At 45.0% G+C, this 18314-nt stretch overlaps 1 protein-coding gene, 1 long non-coding RNA gene and 4 gene segments (V, D, J or C); 2 read left to right on the forward strand and 4 right to left on the reverse strand.

Moving 5' to 3' along the window:
• LOC105008451 overlaps nucleotides 1–18314 on the forward strand; it is a 966635-nt gene that overhangs the window by 845084 nt on the left and 103237 nt on the right.
• LOC117593618 overlaps nucleotides 1–18314 on the reverse strand; it is a 530161-nt gene that overhangs the window by 486871 nt on the left and 24976 nt on the right.
• LOC105009329 (Ig kappa chain V-III region MOPC 63) overlaps nucleotides 1–18314 on the forward strand; it is a 784483-nt gene that overhangs the window by 390447 nt on the left and 375722 nt on the right. The window lies entirely within an intron of this gene.
• Nucleotides 1–18314, reverse strand: part of LOC114829915 — a 587221-nt gene that overhangs the window by 328909 nt on the left and 239998 nt on the right.
• The window catches only part of LOC114829916, a 334989-nt gene that overhangs the window by 154215 nt on the left and 162460 nt on the right, over nucleotides 1–18314 (reverse strand).
• Nucleotides 15975–18231, reverse strand: LOC109615564. The gene is made up of 6 exons (XR_002196562.3): nucleotides 17822–18231; nucleotides 17616–17739; nucleotides 17389–17504; nucleotides 17054–17259; nucleotides 16763–16959; nucleotides 15975–16648 (listed from the first exon to the last, which is right to left on the reverse strand). It is a non-coding gene; the product is annotated as an uncharacterized LOC109615564 (long non-coding RNA).

Below are 18314 nucleotides of genomic sequence, written 5' to 3' on the forward strand. Positions count from 1 at the left end.
ATGAAGATGGAACTTATCAAGGACATTTTATCACATTCCTCTGTAATAGACAAGCTTATATTACATGTGGTTTGAAAAGCACTTGGATGGTATATAGCATGTTTTAATACGCATTTGAAATAGCCTGTTTTGTGTCATGCTTGAACATGTTTTAATAGGAATTAAAGAAATAGCTTATTTTTTTGTGCTTCGTCATGTTCACTATGTACCTTTGAATCAAATGTATTTATTTGCGTTGATGATAATGTTTAAAACCGTAAGGCTTCAAGGTGGGTCTCACGACAATGTGGCTAGGCTTTAATCTGTTACGCGTTGAGCTGTTCTTGCTAGCACACGTGGGTACGTCTGATACCTAGTGATGTATTGGAAATTGGTACAATGATTTTCTAATCTGATAAAATAGTCGCATGGTTTCTTACAAAAGTTAAAATATTGTTTTTTCTCTCCTTATATATTGTGTAAGTGGTAGAATGAAGAATCCCCATGTTGATAGTCTAACGTTAAGGAGTCACGCTGTGTCCTGTTGAAGTCAACACTTCCCTCAGTTGGTTTGTTGGAAAGGAGAATAAAACACCAGGAGTCAGGTCAATTACCGCACCGCATATTCCGTTTATTACAAAAGTGTCGCCGCACAATGTCTAAGGATCAACAGTCAAAACATCATTTTATACTTCAACTACGCCCAAAAGATAGAGGCGTTAAGTTAGCAAATCCAGTGTGCCTTTGGCCCAATCCCAGTTCTATTCCTTGTAAGGATAACTGCAAGTATCCCCTTGCCCCCCTTGTGGTTTCTGTGTTGTCTGTCCGACTATGTGTGTGTCTCTAACCTGTGTCCTGTTTCTCAAAAGACAGACATACTAAATCTTTCTCTCCCCGGCAACCGCTTGCACCTTCAGTTTTAGCTCATATTACAAACAATTAATATGTTGCTTCATTGCTTACAACAGCTTACAACAGTTCACTAACTTATACAATCAATACATCTACAATTCCCCCTTTTGATCTCTCCCCAGAGAGATCACCCCTATTCGCCAAGCTCCAGTTCTCCCGGGTCATGCTGCTCCAGTAGAAGCATCAACATCCCTGGTGGCGATCCTGGAGCCTTCTCAATGGCTGTAGAGATCATTCTCATGGCGAGCCCTCTTATGCATGGGATACAACAAAACCCACAAGTAACCATTATAGCACCAAATGTAGCAAGCGATAAAAGAACAGACATTATCAAACCTTTCCACTGGCCGAACATCGAGGTCAGCCATTCCTCCAGCGGATTATCTATCCCAGAATGCTTGTGCATAGTTCGCGAGAGAGTCCTACGGCCCTGCAGCGCCTTAGCAACCGACCCGTCCGGAGCTGTATTGTTAGGAATTGACACACATACAGGTTGTAATCCCTCCACGAGCCATTATATCTCCCGCAAGCTATGGCCGAGCATAAGTCAAACGTGAAAGCAGTATGTGACCCTTTGATATAATCCAATTCAATACCCCTTCCCTGCTTCAGGCAGGCATCCTTGCCTTTGTGTCACCTGCCTTCTCGCTGTGGAAATGGAGACTCGACGCCAACCAGGGAAACCTGTAGCAACATACAACACACATATCATTATTCCACCAATTCCCATATACCATTTCATTCTACTATCATCTCCCCGGACCTTTCTCTGTAACCCTGTCATCTTGGTACGAGTGGTAGGAGCCACTCGGTGTCTTATACCCCTTCTGTTACAATATTCTTCAGTTCCTTCCCCTAAGAGTCTATTCCCCGGCGCCGTCCTTTGTCTCCTTCACTCGCTCGTAGTCCCGCAGTGTCTTGGGGTCCGCTCCTGGCACCGGTCCGGCTGGTGCTGGTCCTCCTTCCGTCCACACTGGGGAAAGCTCCTCCTTCCCGGTTTGGATGAGGTCCGTCAGCGACCTCCCTGGCTCCTACGCTGGTGTACACTGGCTCCAATGGTACCACGTCCCTCCTTTGTCCCTCAGGCGGACCGCATGGCTTGTTCTCTCCACCACCTGATGAGGACCCGTCCACCTTGGCTCCGACCACTTTCGCTTGATGACCTTCAGCAACACCCACTCCGCCTGGGGCAGGTTCTGGTCCAGCGGGTGCAGGTCCCTCAGTTCTCCGACTCTGTTGGTGAATTCTGAAACGAGAGCTTGCAATTCATCAAAATACACTCTGTGATCTTTGGGCCACTTTTCCCCTTCCGGGACCGCAGGCCCCGCGGCTGGTCCTGGAAACTGTCTCCCCGTCAGCAGCTCGTATGGGGTGAACCCAGTGGTCTGATTTAACGAGCATCGAATCGTCATGAGTGCCAGTGGCAGTGCATCCACCCAGTTCAATTTAGTCTGTGCACATATCTTAGCCAACTTGTTTTTTAAGTTTTGGTTCATCCTTTCTACCTTTCCCTGGGACTGTGGATGGTATACAGTGCCAAAAGCATGTTCTAGGCCCAATAAGCTCTCTACCTTCTGTAAATCACTGTTCTTAAAGTGAGTCCCATTGTCTGACCTGATTTTCTCTGGGAAGCCGTGTCTGGGAATGTACTGGTTCACTAAACACTTGATCACTGTCTGACTGTCCTCCCTTCTTGCCGGCCCGGCTTCTGGCCAGCCTGTGAACATGTCCACACACACCAACATGTAATGGCACCCCCGTACTGTTTCCCCCATGTCCGTGTAGTCTATCACTATCTCTTGTCCAGGTCTCGTCGTCATGGGGAACGCCCCCATCTCAGGTTTGATCGTCGGTTTTGGATTGTGGTGAGTGCAGATGGTGCATGTCCTAGTGTAGTTACGTGCCATGTCTACCATAAACGGGTGCCACCAATGGCACAAGTTCCTCAACATCTGTGCTGGCCCTACATGGCCCAACCCATGGGCTTCTGCAAATGTATCTCCCCGCATGGCTGGTGGAAGTATTACTCTACCGTCTGGCCCTCTCCAGAGCCCGCTCGTCTCTGTTGCTCCTCTCTGTTGCCAAATTGTTTTCTCTTGTGGGGAAGCCCCCTTTTGATGTCTCACTAGCTCGTCTCTCTCAGGGCCTTCTCCCCACCCCACTTCCTCTTCTGCTCTTACCACCATCACTCGCGGAGTGTACCCTGCTGCCTGTTTTGCTGCTGTGTCTGCCGCTTGATTTCCCTGAGCTACTACATTATTTGAATTATCGTGTCCTTTGCATTTTATGATGGCTACCTTTTCAGGCAGGTCTAGGGCCTCGGCTAGTTCTCTCATCTCTGCCTCGTGTTTAATCGGTTTGTCTCCTGCTGTTCTAAACCCAGCTTTTAACCACTGTCCTAGCTCCACGTGCGCTGCGCCTACTGCATATGCCGAATCTGTGTAAATGTTTACTCTCTTTGCCTTGGCCTGCCTGAGGGCCTCTATCACTGCTCTCACTTCTTCTCTCTGGGCTGATTGCAGCCCCTGGAGCCTCTCTGCTTTCAGTGTGACTAAACCCTCTGGTGTTAGTTTCACTACTGCAAACGCCGCCCTCAGCCCATCTTGTTCGTGTCTGAAACAGCACCCATCAGTGAAGAAGTCCTCTGCCCCTGGGAGGGGTTCTGCCTCCAGATCGGTTCGTGTCTTACTCTCCCTCACTACCTCTTGCGCGCACTCATGTGGTAGCCCCGTCCCCATTCGGTCTGCCATATTTATCCCTTCATGTGTGAAAATTAAATTTGGAGAATTTTGCTTAGGTGTTGTTGCCTGAGGGAAGTCATAGTGAACATCTGTGAATTTACACACTATGTGTTGTAAGTATCTGGAATTGATGTCCCATTACTATGTGTGCGCATTTCTGAATGAGTCTCGCTACCCCCGCTGCATGCTGTGTGCAGGTGGGGTGCCTTTTTTCGGTTTTGTCAAATCCTACGCTATAGGATGTTCCTATCTCCCCTTTTTTTCTGAAACAGGACCCCGTTCATGACTTGTCCTGTTTCAGAAACATCTAGAAAAAAGGGTTTTGTGTAGTCGGGTATGGCCAGATCAGCTGCAGTGGCTAGTTGTTGTTTCAGCAAAATGAAGGCCTGGTCGGCCGGGCAAGCCCAACTGAGAGTGGCTTTAAGTTTACGCATTCCCTGCTCTTTAACCAGCGCTCTAAGTGGCCCTGTGAGCCCTGAATAGTTTGGGATGTAATTGCGGCTGTACCCCGTGAGCCCCAGGAATGATAGCCTTTCCTGTACAGTTGTGGGTTTAGGATGGTGGAGGATGGTTGTGCGGTGAGCTGGGGAAAGCCCTGCTCCCTTCTGCGAGATTACTCTGCCCAGAAAGGAGACCTGCGTCCTTACCAGCTGTAGCTTTTCTTTTGACACCTTGAACCCTTTCTCTGCCAGTCTGGTGAGGACCGTCATTGTAGCTTGAATGCAGGCGGCCACCGTCGGGGCCGCCAGCAGCAGGTCATCTACGTACTGGACCAAAGTTACCCCTGTCGGCAGGCAGCATCCCTGCAGCGCTTCTCTCAGTACCTGATTGAATATACCAGGGGAAAGCGCGAACCCCTGTGGTAGTCTCGTGTACCGCCATTGTCGATGTGTGAAAGAAAAAATATCACGAAGTTCCTCTGCTAGTGGGAGACAGAAAAAAGTGTTAGCCAGGTCAATGCAGGTGAACCATTTTTGATCAGGGGTCAAATTAGTGAGTGCTACATACGGGTTAGGTACCGGTATAGTGGGTGTGAGTAAAATGTTCTTAATAGCTCTGAGATCATGGGCCATACGATATTTCCCTGTCCCTTTCTTTTCTACCGGGAGGATAGGCGTGTTCCACGCGGTACCTGACTCCTCCAACACCCCTGTGGGCCACAAACCATTCAATGTCACATCCAACCGTTCCTCTGCTTCTGGTTTGTGCGGGTATTGGGGCAGCCATATGGGCTCTCCCAGTCCGAATTTAAAGGTGACTGGTGGGCAATCGGTAAGCCCCACGTCCGTGGGGCCCTTGGACCACAGTGAGTCCGGTAACTCATTAAGTCTGGCCGTGGCTACAGGGTGATCCATCTTTTCCCTCCCATGATCCCGAGTTATCTCCCTTCGCTCTAAATATACCCAATACGTCCCTGGTGCCTCTAACCGATACGTCTTACAGCTGGGTGAGTACCATACGTTTGGCGCCGGAGTAAGTGTCCAATCAGTGCATTCGACCGCCCCTTTTAACCATGGGCCCCAGGTCTTTTGCTTGGTGTTTAGGATGCAGGGCCAGTGACACATGCGGGACGGACTCCTCCGCCATCATGTACCACTGATCCTGCTCCTCTGTCAACTGTACATGTGCCGCCACCCCTTCAGGGCCTACATATATGAATTTAGACCTGACCTGCCACGTGTCCCCACACACTACATCCCCAAACCCCTCTCTATACACCTCATCACCCTGCCTATCATAAAATAGGGTTACATGTGGGGGGTCTGGCGGAGGAAAGTACGGCTTGAGGAGGGAGATCCACGGCCTCCACTTGAAGTACTGGGACAAAATACCCTGTTTGTCCGGCTTTTCCGATATCAATAGTCCCCAGTATATCTCCGCTATTTCACCCTTCACCAGTTGTACCAGGTACTGCCCTTTGCGTGTGGTTTCAGGTCCGCACACCGCCGTTGTCCCGTCTGGTAACGTGACAGTTAGTTCATCTGAAGAACACAAGATATTAGCCCCCAGTTTTATCAACAAGTCTCTCCCCAATGACTTAAGTCCTTCCCGTCGATATTCAGGGACAGCATAGGGTCTGCCTTTCCCCCGTTGTCCCCTCCCCTCCCTGTAGACCGTCATTCCTGGTCCCACCCTCCCTCATAAGAGAGTGGGTACTGTCCAGGTGCACTAGGTGGTGGGACGGCGTGTGGGTTGGGAACTGGAGCTGCCCCTTGGTTTGGGTATCCTCTGCCCCTCCCAGCGTTCTGTGGGCACTCTTTGGACCAGTGGTTCGGGTCACCACACGTAAAGCAGGCTCCGTATGGGACTTGGGCTCCTGGAGCCCCTCTGCCTCTACCCCGGGTCCTCCCCCTACCACAACCTCCCCTCGGAGTCCCTGGTCGATAGGGCGCGGTGAATGCCCCCCGGCCACTGTGAGGTTGGGGTGCCCATGTGGGAACAGGGTATAAATCGGGTGTGTCAGGTTCTCCTGAGCCTAGGGCTGCCATCTGTCTGTGTTTCTTTTTCCCTTCATTGAACCTCCCTTTGGCTTCACCCAGCTGTAAGCGCAACAGGTTCCTGTATCTGTTTGTCTTTCTCTGTCTCCTCGTCTTTAGCCCTCTGTAAATGATGCACTAAATGTCTTTCCCATACGTGTGATTCACTACCCAGCAAGTCAGGATTTTCCATCATTGCCTCTTTTATTTTCTCTGGAAGTCCCTCTAAGACCGCCCTTCTAAACCACTCCTGCTGCAGACCTCCCTTCCCCGGTTGGTGCCCTGTGTGTTTGGCCCATGTTTCTTTGCATTCTTCTAGATTCTGTCTAGGGTTTTGATCTTTTTCCCAGGGTAACTTAGGTACCGGGGCCCCAGCCAGCAAGGGGAATCGTTCCCTCAAGGCTGCGTCTATGCGTCCGACAACCTGACCGAAAGGGGTGTCGTCAGGGCTCCGCCTAGTGGCGGCCCCTTTTTCCATCTCAGTCATAGCCTGGGCGGACATGGCTCGGGCGGCTACTGCCCTCCAGTCCCCCAGTGCCAACATTTGACCAGCTGTGAGTTTATCAAATTGTGACAACCATAGTCCACCTCCCTCTCCCATCGGGGGTAATTTATCTACCAGTGCCTGTACGTCTCCCAGCCCCAATGGTTTATATCTCAGTTCGCCGCCTCCCACTCTAAAGAGAGGCAGCTGAAACCCAGAAAAACTAGCTTCCCCTGCTTGTGACCGCGTATACATTTTATTTTGAGTCCTTTGAATTGATTCTACTGCGTCATGGTGTAGTTTATGTTCTGGTGGGGGCGAACGCGGCAGAGGGTATACATCTACGTCTCCCTCACTCCAATCTCCACTACTGTCTGCGTCGGGGTCTTCGTCTGAGTCAGTCCATCTCCCTACTGCTTTCCCCGTGAGTAACACCCATCCTCTATATGAATTTCCTTTTTTCTGCCTATTTTTTGTCCTTCTCACTGTGTCACTATCGTCCGACCCCGACTTTGAGTCCTCACCTAACCTGCCTTTAGTACGGCCTGACCTTTTCTTTCTGGCCCCTGTAATCTCATCCTGTTTATTCTCTCCTAGTTGTCTCCTCTTCTCGCTCCTCTCCTCGTACCTCCCGTACTCTCTCTGTCTGCCCTTGCCTTAAACGGTTTCACCTCCCCCTCTGTGTCTGTCTCGCTCTCTGACTCCGCCTTCCTACTCAACTTTCTCTTATCTTGCTTTCCTGTGACTTGAGTTACGGGCTTGCTGTTCTGTGGGTCTAAAGACAATATCCCACTTTCTAAACGTAACACTGGATAGAATGGTACACGCGGTGTACCAGGCACCACCAAGGTCATCTTCAAATGCTGGGGGTTCTATCTCTCCTCCCTTTATCTCCTCCTTAATTTTCTGTTCCTTTTTCTCTTTGTTCATATGGTCTACGCCCTGACACCACACTGCTAATTTACACCATTCTTTTCGGTGCTTTTCCCATTCCTTCTCCTGTTCTCTATATCTCCCTCTCTTGACCACGTTTGCTGTTCCCTTCTTGTCTCTAACTCTATCTCGATTTTTGGCACAATCCTTCTCCTTATTCCACAAAATAACATGTAATGGTCTCCTTTTTTCCATCCTTAATGCTGCCTCACTCACCACTTGTCGCAATTTCTCTTCTATCTCTTCTTTTTCTTTCTGAATTGGGTCCATCCTGCCTACAATTGTCATTACATTTGCCACCTGTATCCCCAATTGTTTCCACTTTCCCGTACCTGGACCCCACCTGTCGTCATCTACTTCTCTCTCAAACTCCCTGTCCATTTCGCCCTGCCTTATGTTACTGTGAGTCCCAGACTTAATCATTAACAAATGATTAACGGGTCCCTGACCCAACACTTTTGGGACTTGAACCCAGTTCTCTTATAAAAAATTCTCCCAAACTCCCCGGGCCTCTAACCCAGCTGAACGTGAACCTTTACACACAATAAATATTTTGAGGTGCCCCTAAGTCCTCGGGCCTTTAACCCGACTGATTCTCAAGTTTCTTACTTACAATCTCCACCGTCCATGTCGGGAAGTGGTGTGGGGTAGTCAACCCGAGAACCAATACCAATTGAACCAGTATGTGAGATTCTATCTCACCCGTTATGTTCGAAGTGTCCCTATCTCCTCGGGCCGTTCACCCAACTGATTGTCAAGTCTCCTCCTTACAATCTCCACCATCCCCGTTGGGAAGTGGTCTGGGGTAGTCAACCCGAGAACCAATACCAATTGCCTCGCCCTCCTGAATTCAAACCAGTACCACTACGTTCTCAACAGGTTCACAATTTAGTTCACAGCCAATGCGCAGATTTAGATATAACAGGCTCTGCTTACCTTTTTTATGATGCACCGGTGCTGGAACCTGTGAGTCCCGTGTAGGTCAACTGGACCGAGGCGAATTCCTTCTCCTTTTTCCAATCCCGGACCGAGCCCCCAAAATTGTTGAAGTCTAACACTTCCCCGAGTTGGTTTGTTGGAAAGGAGAATAAAACACCAGGAGTCAGGTCAATTAACGCACCGCATATTCCGTTTATTACAAAAGCTTTTGGAGACAAGTGTCACCGCACAATGTCTAAGGATCAACAGTCAAAACATCATTTTATACTTCAACTACGCCCAAAAGATATAGAGGCGTTAAGTTAGCAAATCCAGTGTGCCACTGGCCCAATCCCAGTTCTATTCCTTATAAGTATAACTGCAAGTATCTCCTTGCCCCCCTTGTGGTTTCTGTGTTGTCTGTCCGACTATGTGTGTGTGTCTCTAACCTGTGTCCTGTTTCTCAAAAGACAGACATACTAAATCTTTCTCTCCCGGCAACCGCTTGAACAGGGTTTCCTATTCTCCTACTTGCACCTTCCGTTTTATCTCATGTTACAAACAATTAATATTTTGCTTCATTGGTTTCAACAGCTTATAACAGTTCACTAACTTATACAATCAATAAATCTACAGTCCCCATGAGCATTGAATTTGAATCCAATATAGTTATAGCCTAAAAAATAGGGTAATACAGCTACAGCGAGTTTACTCGCCACAATAAAATTAGATGTTGTATTTTAAATGCTGAATTGAGTTTGGTAAAATAATATAGTTTCTCTTTTATTTATATTTACCATCAATAACTGGGATTATACTTGTGTTTTAAAATAGATGCCTGATACTCGTTAATGGAGTTTAATTCTAAGATGGTAAAATGATTAACCTTTTTAAGCGTGAGTTTCAAATATTCCTTACCGAACCCCCAGCGTGAGTTTTTTTGTGCTTGACTTCAGTATTCACTCTAGCATTTGAACTCACGCCAGCATTTGAAGTCACTTTGCTAGGTAAGGAACACTACATGCATTGCATTGCAAGCTTCTCTCGTTGACCCGAATTCTAAGAGCTGCAAAAGTTGGTTAATTTATAACTGTAGCTAGCTAGAAAACGTCAGCTAACCGCTAGCAAACGTCAGCTACCCGCTAGCTAACAAATCGTGACCAGTAATTCAGTGCAGTGAAAATGAATAAACTACATAAAATGCATACAACGGGTAACGTAACATCTAGAAAGTTTTTGCAATGGTTTTGATCGGTAGTAGTCGCTAATATAATTCGTTTTTGTGTATTAGTGTTGGCTGTCTGTTGGTACGTAAGTAACACTTCTTGTCCCGATTTGAATGCTTTCTACCTGGTTAATATTACAGTATGGTCATGAAACAATTACAATCAGGAAATAAAGTTATAAACACTGTTTGAGCTAAATGTGAGTAGATAATAGCACGGTTTTACCAGCCATTGTTACGTTACTTGTAGCTAGGTATGCTAATGGTGCGTTCTAAACATGACGTTCTAATCACACCAGTGTGATCGTACGCTTCAGGGACCACTCTAGCTTGATCACACTGGTGTGACCGTACGCGTAAAACGGTTAATGAACAAATAGGATATTGATGTAAGTGTTTAAAGCCTACATTGAGTGTCTTTTGGATTACTTATTGTACCTTGATTTTTGTGACGTCATACATCTGTTTTCTGTCTACTTTGCCATTCTTAAAAGTTTTCTTAATTTTCACCCTAATGTTGAGTTGCTGTGTGACTCTTAAAGGAGGAAGTACAGAGACAAAATGCTCCTGGCACAATTTAATAGTTTATTTGCAAATAGAGAGATGCGTTAAACACAAAATAATCATCTGAGGAGTCTCTAACTTAATACATGACAATCATCAGTACTTATAGTGGAAAAAAGGGTGTGTTAAGATGCTGCCCATCTGTCTTGTTAATAAAACATATTCCCTTTGTTCTGTCAATACCTAGGCTTCACACAAGGGGCAAGCTGTCCTTCCCCACATGGGTAACCTCTTGAACTCTAAAAATCTCTTACAGCATCCGAGTTATACAGATGCACAGATTAATGAGTAACCTTATAATCTGCCGATACCAGTCAATGATGCCCCCTAGGCAAATACTAGACCCCCCTCTCCAGATCCTTTGCTCATCCAAACATGGGGACTCAGTACATTTAACTAGTAACCCTTTTATACATGTATAGGATCAAGTATAGATCATTTCAAGAATGTCCACAACATAACCCCCATGCCAAATGGTCAGCGTAAACATTCCTGGGGTTATCAGAGCACAACCTACAGAGAGATAATCTAAACAGAGAGGAGGTTCTCATTATCTAGGCACATCCACTTCCACTTGTTAATGCTCAGATTCCACAACAGGAACCCCAAATGATCAATGTTAACATTCAAGTGGTTATCAGAGCCAAACCTACAGAGAGATTCAGAGAGATTCCCTCTCCTACATTCCTAAGGAGCAAAGGGCTGTTACCCTTCTATATGGTCGAACATATGGTCACAGACACGTGTGTCACAATCAAAGTAAAGATTTACTTACCAGGCAATAGAAAGACAGACATTTCTCAAATGTACCTTAGTTAATAATTTCCATAACAAGATACAAATAAGCAAATTTTTACAAACCGCAATATTAGATGGGTTGGACACAATTTAAACCTTCAGTTAACAAAGGATATCTGCTTAGATGAGAAATCTAACATATCTTGTTACAGACAGTCATGTTTGGTTTGGAGAAGCAAATTGACAATTGGAGCTGTCAGACACAGTACAACACCCCAAAGGGCACCACAATTCCTACCAGTATCCTACGAAGACCACTCCAAATTGACGACAGACCTAAGATAACACACTTTCAAATAAGAGCATCCACCAGTCGCTGTGATGTACGGTTCATTTTCTGGAGGCAGAACTATTTTCATAATTCATGATCATTCAAAATGGCCGTCACGTTTCCCTCTCAGAATGTATCATACCACGCCGTCCCATGGGAGTTCTGAATGACATACAAGCTCCATTCCACTGGCAGAATACTCAGAGCATTTGCAGCTTTAACATGAGTCCACAAACAGACCTGTGGGTTGTATGGTTAATTTTTGAGAGGTGTTATGGAACTTTTTGACTAAGGTGCATTTGAGAAGTGTCTGTCTTTCCATTGGCTGGTATATAGATCTTTACTTTGATTGTGACACACATGTCTGTATAATATCAGAGGATTATTAGGTATTTGGGCCATGTCATCCTGCCTGGATAACGGAGGGTGTCAGTCTTTTGTTCCTCAGGAATGTGGTCCTTGGGGGGAGTAAGGTCAGTTGGCCCCTTTGGGTAAACACTACAGTAAACATTATGGCAGGAAGAATAAGGTGGGGGGACAACCCACCCTTTGGGTAAACCCTATGTGACACAAGACAGATGGCTAGCCACTTACCACACCCCTTTTTGTGTGTGATATATACTGTTGAATGAGCTATATAGAGTTTGAGACTCCTCGGATGATTATGTATGTAAGCGTTTGACGCGTCTCTCTCATTTGCAAATGATTTAATAAACATGTGAAATTGTGCCAAGAGAACTTTGTCTCTGTTTCTTACTCCTTTAAGAGCGTCGATACATGGAATTTCCATCACAGATGCGATACTAGTTTGGTTTTGAGAAGAGATGTAACGGTGAGTTGACGGACAGCCACGTCATATCCCGCTTTTCCCGGTTTACTTTTCCTTCACGAACACATCCCAGACTTGATTTGTGTCTTTGATTATCACTCACACCTGGTCCCAATCCGTTCATTAGTATGTGTTTAAATGTTGCTCCTCTGCTCCCCTCACTTGTCGATCATTGTTGCTTGTCTATGTTTGTTCTCGGCTGTGGTTAATGGCAATTTGCTGCATACCCAGCCCTTTTGTTTTTCTTTCGTGTGTTTCAGTGCTTGGTGTTCTTTTCAACAAAAATTACAACATCGACTGCCACTCTGCCTGCGCCTGGTTCCTTCCTCTCCACCACTACGCCAATAGTAAAAAGCAAATTGGCAATTGGAGCTGTCAGGCACAGAATCATACCCCAAAGGGCACAACAATTTCTACCAGTACTCTAGGAAGACCATTCTAATTTGACGACAGACCTAAGAGAACACACTTTAAAATAAGAGCCACCACTAGTCTCTGTGATGTACGGTTAATTTTCTGGAGGTAGAACTATTTTCATAACTCATGATCATTCAAAATGGCGATCACGTTTCCCTCTCAGACTTTATCATACCACGCCGTCCCATGGGCGTTCTGAATGACATACAAGCTCCATTCCACTGGCAGAATACTCAGCATTTGCAGCTTTAACATGAGTCCACAAACAGACCTGTGGGTTGTATGGTTAATTTTTGAGAGGTGTTATGGAACTTTTTGACTAAGGTGCATTTGAGAAGTGTCTGTCTTTCCATTGGCTGGTATGTAGATCTTTACTTTGATTGTGACACACATGTCTGTATAATATCAGAGGATTATTAAGTATTTGGGCCATGTCATCCTGCCTGGATAACGGAGGGTGTCAGTCTTTTGTTCCTCAGGAATGTGGTCCTTGGGGGGAGTAAGGTCAGTTGGCCCCTTTGGGTAAACACTACAGTAAACATTATGGCAGGAAGAATAAGGTGGGGGGACAACCCACCCTTTGGGTAAACCCTATGTGACACAAGACAGATGGCTAGCCACTTACCACACCCCTTTTTGTGTGTGATATATACTGTTGAATGAGCTATATAGAGTTTGAGACTCCTCGGATGATTATGTATGTAAGCGTTTGACGCGTCTCTCTCATTTGCAAATGATTTAATAAACATGTGAAATTGTGCCAAGAGAACTTTGTCTCTGTTTCTTACTCCTTTAAGAGCGTCGATACATGGAATTTCCATCACAGATGCGATACTAGTTTGGTTTTGAGAAGCGATGTGACGGTGAGTTGACGGACAGCCACGTCATATCCCGCTTTTCCCGGTTTACTTTTCCTTCACGAACACATCCCCGACTTGTCTTGTGTCTTTGATTATCACTCACACCTGGTCCCAATCCGGTCATTAGAATGTGTTTAAATGTTGCTCCTCTGCTCCCCTCATTTGTCAGTCATTGTTGCTTGTCTACGTTTGTTCCCAGCCGTGGTTAATGGCGAGTTGCTGCATACCCAACCCTTATGTTTTCTTTTCGTGTGTTTCAGTGCTCTGTGTTCTTTTCAATTAAAAATTACAACATCGACTGCCACTCTGCCTGCGCCTGGTTCCTTCCTCTCCACCACTACGCCAATCGTGACAAGCAAATTGGCAATTGGAGCTGTCAAGCACAGTACAACACCCTAAAGGGCACAACAATTCCTACCAGTATCCTAGGAAGACCATTCTAAATTGACGACAGTCCTAAGATAACACACTTTCAAATAAGAGCATCCACAAGTCTTGTGAGGGAATCTTCTATAAACTGCATATATAATCACACATCTTGTAAATATATCCATATGCATGCATAATCACACGTTTTTATGAAATATATTGAGTAATCCAGACACAAAATGAGCTTTTGAAAGATGTAGCCCACGCACGCACACACACAGACAGAAAGCTCTCAGAAAGCCCAATCTTAGAGCCATGTGTTATCTTGTCTTGACACCCCTTGGGGGTTTACCAGTAACAGTGCAACTCAGCAGAACAGCATCCTGTGTCCAGATATTCATGGCCCTGAAATGTATGGCTTTTTGAGTTCAATGAAAGTGTGACCCCCAACATGAACCATGAGATCTTCAAGTTAAATTAAGGACACTCAGGAAGTGATAAAGTGCAAGAGCTAAACTCCGCCCCCATAGGGGACTTCCAAAGAAGGATGGTCAGATGGCGTGATGGTTGATCAGATGGCGTGATGTTTGAAGATTTGGTATAAAGATAGGGGGGCAAGAGATAAACCCTGCCTTAAAGGGGACTTCCAAAAGTGATGGTCAGATGGCGTGATGTTTGAAGATTTTGTATAAAAAGCCTTGGTCCTGAGCTTAGGATTTGGGTGTATCTGCAGAAGGGCTTTAATGTCTGTCATTCTCCTATCATTTTCATTAAAGTCTATTGGATTCACAAGTTCCTGAGTTGAAGTGCTTTTTGTTTTAGTCGTTGTGGACTTGGTTTTACACGACAGTTTCTGTGATGTACGGTTAATTTTCTGGAGGCAGAACTATTTTCATAATTCATGATCATTCAAAATGGAGGTCACGTTTCCCTCTCAGAATGTATCATACCACGCCGTCCCATGGAAGTTCTGAATGACATACAAGCTCCATTCCACTGGCAGAATACTCAGAGAATTTGCAGCTTTAACACGAGTCCACAAACAGACCTTTGGGTTGTATGGTTCTTTTTTGAGAGGCGATACTAGTTTGATTTGGAGAAGCTAATTGGCAATTGGAGCTGTCAGGCACAGTACCACACCCCAAAGGGCACAACAATTCCTACCAGTATCCTAGGAACACCACATCAATTTGAAGACAGACCTAAGGTAACAGTAACACACTTTCAGATACGAGTATCTGCGTGTCCGTGTGATGCTGCATTAGGATTTTACTCAAAAAGCAATATTAGGGGTCCAAACATCAACTCCTTGGTTGCGCAACCGTGCTCGCCGGACAGGGGGGACCCGGCAGAGTAGCCCGGTCTGCGTAAAGCGACCATCGGATGCCCCCACCAGGAGCAGAAGTTTGAACGTGATCCCCATTTTGAATGATCATAAATTATGAAAATAGTTCTAACCGTACATGAACTGAAAATGTGGATGCTCTTGGTTTTCGCATACCTCGCTATGTGAAAACCTCTGGGGGGCGGCGCTCCGGCCCGGAGTGTCGGATGCATGCGGTTCAAAGCCTGCCCGACTCTGCTGGATCTCCCCTATCCGCTGACACCTGTTCCGTGTCCCGTGTCCGATGCTGCATTCAGAAGTACACCCCCAAAACGGTGGCTTCAAAACGGAATAGCTAAAGTCCCATTTGGAAAATTATTTCTCTGGCCATCTTAGGACATGGGACCAAATGTTCCCCAAGAATTGGATCAGTTTCGGGCTGTATTTTTTTACAAATTTTTCCAATAATGCACTGCCATCACACTCTGGGGGCCAGGGGTCAGGCTGAGAGCAAGACAGGGGGCCAGGGCCAGGTGACCTCTATACACAGGGGCCCAGCAATGAACCCCACATAGGAACATTTCTGGGTTCTGTCATTGAACAATACATACTAAAGACCGAAATTGGCGGCTATTTCAATTCTTAATGTTAATCCTATGGGCAAAAGAATGGAATGGCATTAGTGCAAGTGACAGTACTTCGTCAACTCTCTTTGGGGGAAGGGATTAAGGGAAGGAGTACGTAAGAGGAATTGTGTTGAGCTGAAAATCTTTTGCTAGACTCACACTGAAAAACCTGAGGGGATGATAATGGATAAAAAAAAATAGAAGGTCCATACAAAATTCCCTTTTTAACTTTTAATGAATTTAATCAAACCAATGATAAAAAACTGTACAATATACAATCTGGATAAAATGTAAATCTTAATTAAAACAACGTTCAATCTTTTCTTCAGAATGTAAATTTGCTGACAATGGGCCTAGTCATCCAAACATTGTGCATTAGCTGCTTCTGCATGGTCAAAAGTAAGTTTTTCATCACACTTGATGTCATTTATGGCGATGAAGAAGATGAAGTCCTTCTTGATGCTATCAATGGTAAGGGTCTTCAAGACTGATTTGAGGTTTTGAGTGTTTGATCCTCCTTCCAAATGTTTCCATTTCAGGGTGTCATGGGCACAGGAAAGTCTGTCCATCAAAGCAGCAACTCACACCTTAGCTGTTCTAATAAAAATACAAGTAGCCTTTTGTATCCTTGGGTGTGTTCTTCATAAGCGCCTGGCCCCCCTTGAAGGATATAGGAAGGCCATGATAGTCACAGACCACCTCTCCTTTCTCAAACGTTCTTGTCATCATGGCGCAATCCCGTCCACCTCTGTGACAACACCAGCTTCTTCATGGGCCCCCCGTCAAATTCTGCTTTCTCTGTCTCCGCAGATTTCCAATGTTGACACACACTCTCCGCACTGTTTCTGCATTCTGTCCAACCCTGTTTCGAAATGTATCTCTTCACCTGACCTTTAGAAGGCTTTCTGCATGGGAAGTTTGCTGTAAACATACACAAATAACATGAAGGGTTAGATAATGCAAATATATGAAAGTATTTTAAACAACAGTTGTCATAATAATGTATCCTTCTTTATTCATTATAAAGCCACTTACCAATAACATCTTTGATGCGCATCTTTTGCAGCAACTCTCTCTACATTTATCGTAAAAGGCTTTGTAACTGTTTTTTGGAGTGGTGAGGGCTTTGTTTCTTCTTGGGAGGGTCTGCATCAAGTGTCACTTGAAAGTCATCTTGTGGATTTACTCCTTCTAATGACTGTGGCAGTGCGGTGATCTCCGGTTGCCCAGCCCTTTAAAATTAGAAACCATTAGAATACCAGTCAATATGAAGTACAAATTTAAACATCAGATTGTGTTGTTTCAATTTTTGGTTTAATTACTTACACAGTTGTATCGGTCATTTTTCTGATGATCTGCATTCCCATGACTGCAGTCTCTGCTGTCTTCAGGCGGTAATGACTTTCTGCTGTGGCAGTTGAATGTGCCAGGTAGTTTGCAACAAGCCCCTTTCAGACTCAGTGTAGCCTGACTTCAGGTTCATTTTAAAGACCTGGTGTGCTTTTCGGCTAGTAATGCTTGGCAGTTTAAATCTGTTGAATTTAAAAGAAATAAAAAAATGATATAGGTGCATGCATTTTCGATATAATGTAATTACAATGTAATAATGCAAGCTGAATGTGTCATGTAATAATGGATATTTAGTAACATGTCAAACTTACTTCTGATGCAATTTATTCACATCATTTGATGGATTGTAAATTGCTCTGCAGGTAGAAGAAATAAAGAATGTCTCTGTTGGAGCACCAGACGCCTTTAAAAAGTCTGTCCTGATGTGCTGGTGGTATATATCAAGCCACGTAATGCAAAAGAACAAGGGTTATAGCATTTCCTTTAAAGTCAATTACATTTACAGTAACTATTGCCTAACAATGAATGTTAAACTTACAGCCTCTTCCTCTTCATCCAATGCAATTGTTGCCACCTGATGTGCCCTGGTCTTGTGCTCTTTCACACCAATCACAATTTGTGCACGTTTCAGAAACCTTATGTCTGGAGCACCATTCCGCAACCTGCAATTACAAATGTCATTAAATCACAGTGAAGGGAGGAACAATGAATACTATTGCCAAAACAACACGCTTTGTTACTCACTGTCATGTTCTTCACAACACCACTACGTTGCAGTTTTTTCAACATCAGCAGAGCCTCCAGGTAGTAAAGGACAAAAATGTGTTCATCCTTTTTCAGTCGCTTGTCACACATTGCTCTGTCGATTATTTTGAGAAATTATGGCTTGGCTACTGACAGGACCTTCAGGCATTCGGTGCACGTTGGCTGCTTTGTAGTAATCTGGGTGTACCTGCAAAATATTAAAGAATATAGCTGCAAACAGATTACCAGGGGACCAAGTAATGACAAAAGGAAAGTTTGAAGCCCCTTGGAATATATATGTTACTGTAACTAAGCAATTGTCTTTACATTTCCAATTTCAATTAAAGCTGCAAGCAGCATTTAGTGGGTTTCAGCACTTAGTTAGCATGACATTTATGCAATATGGTATGTAGGGTAAAAGACAAACTGTACAAATGTGTACAAACATTAACCTACGGTGGCCGAGAAGTGCAAAGCAACATTACAAGAATGA

The sequence above is a fragment of the Esox lucius genome, chromosome 21 (assembly GCF_011004845.1).
Source record: "Esox lucius isolate fEsoLuc1 chromosome 21, fEsoLuc1.pri, whole genome shotgun sequence".
Lineage (NCBI taxonomy): Eukaryota > Metazoa > Chordata > Actinopteri > Esociformes > Esocidae > Esox > Esox lucius.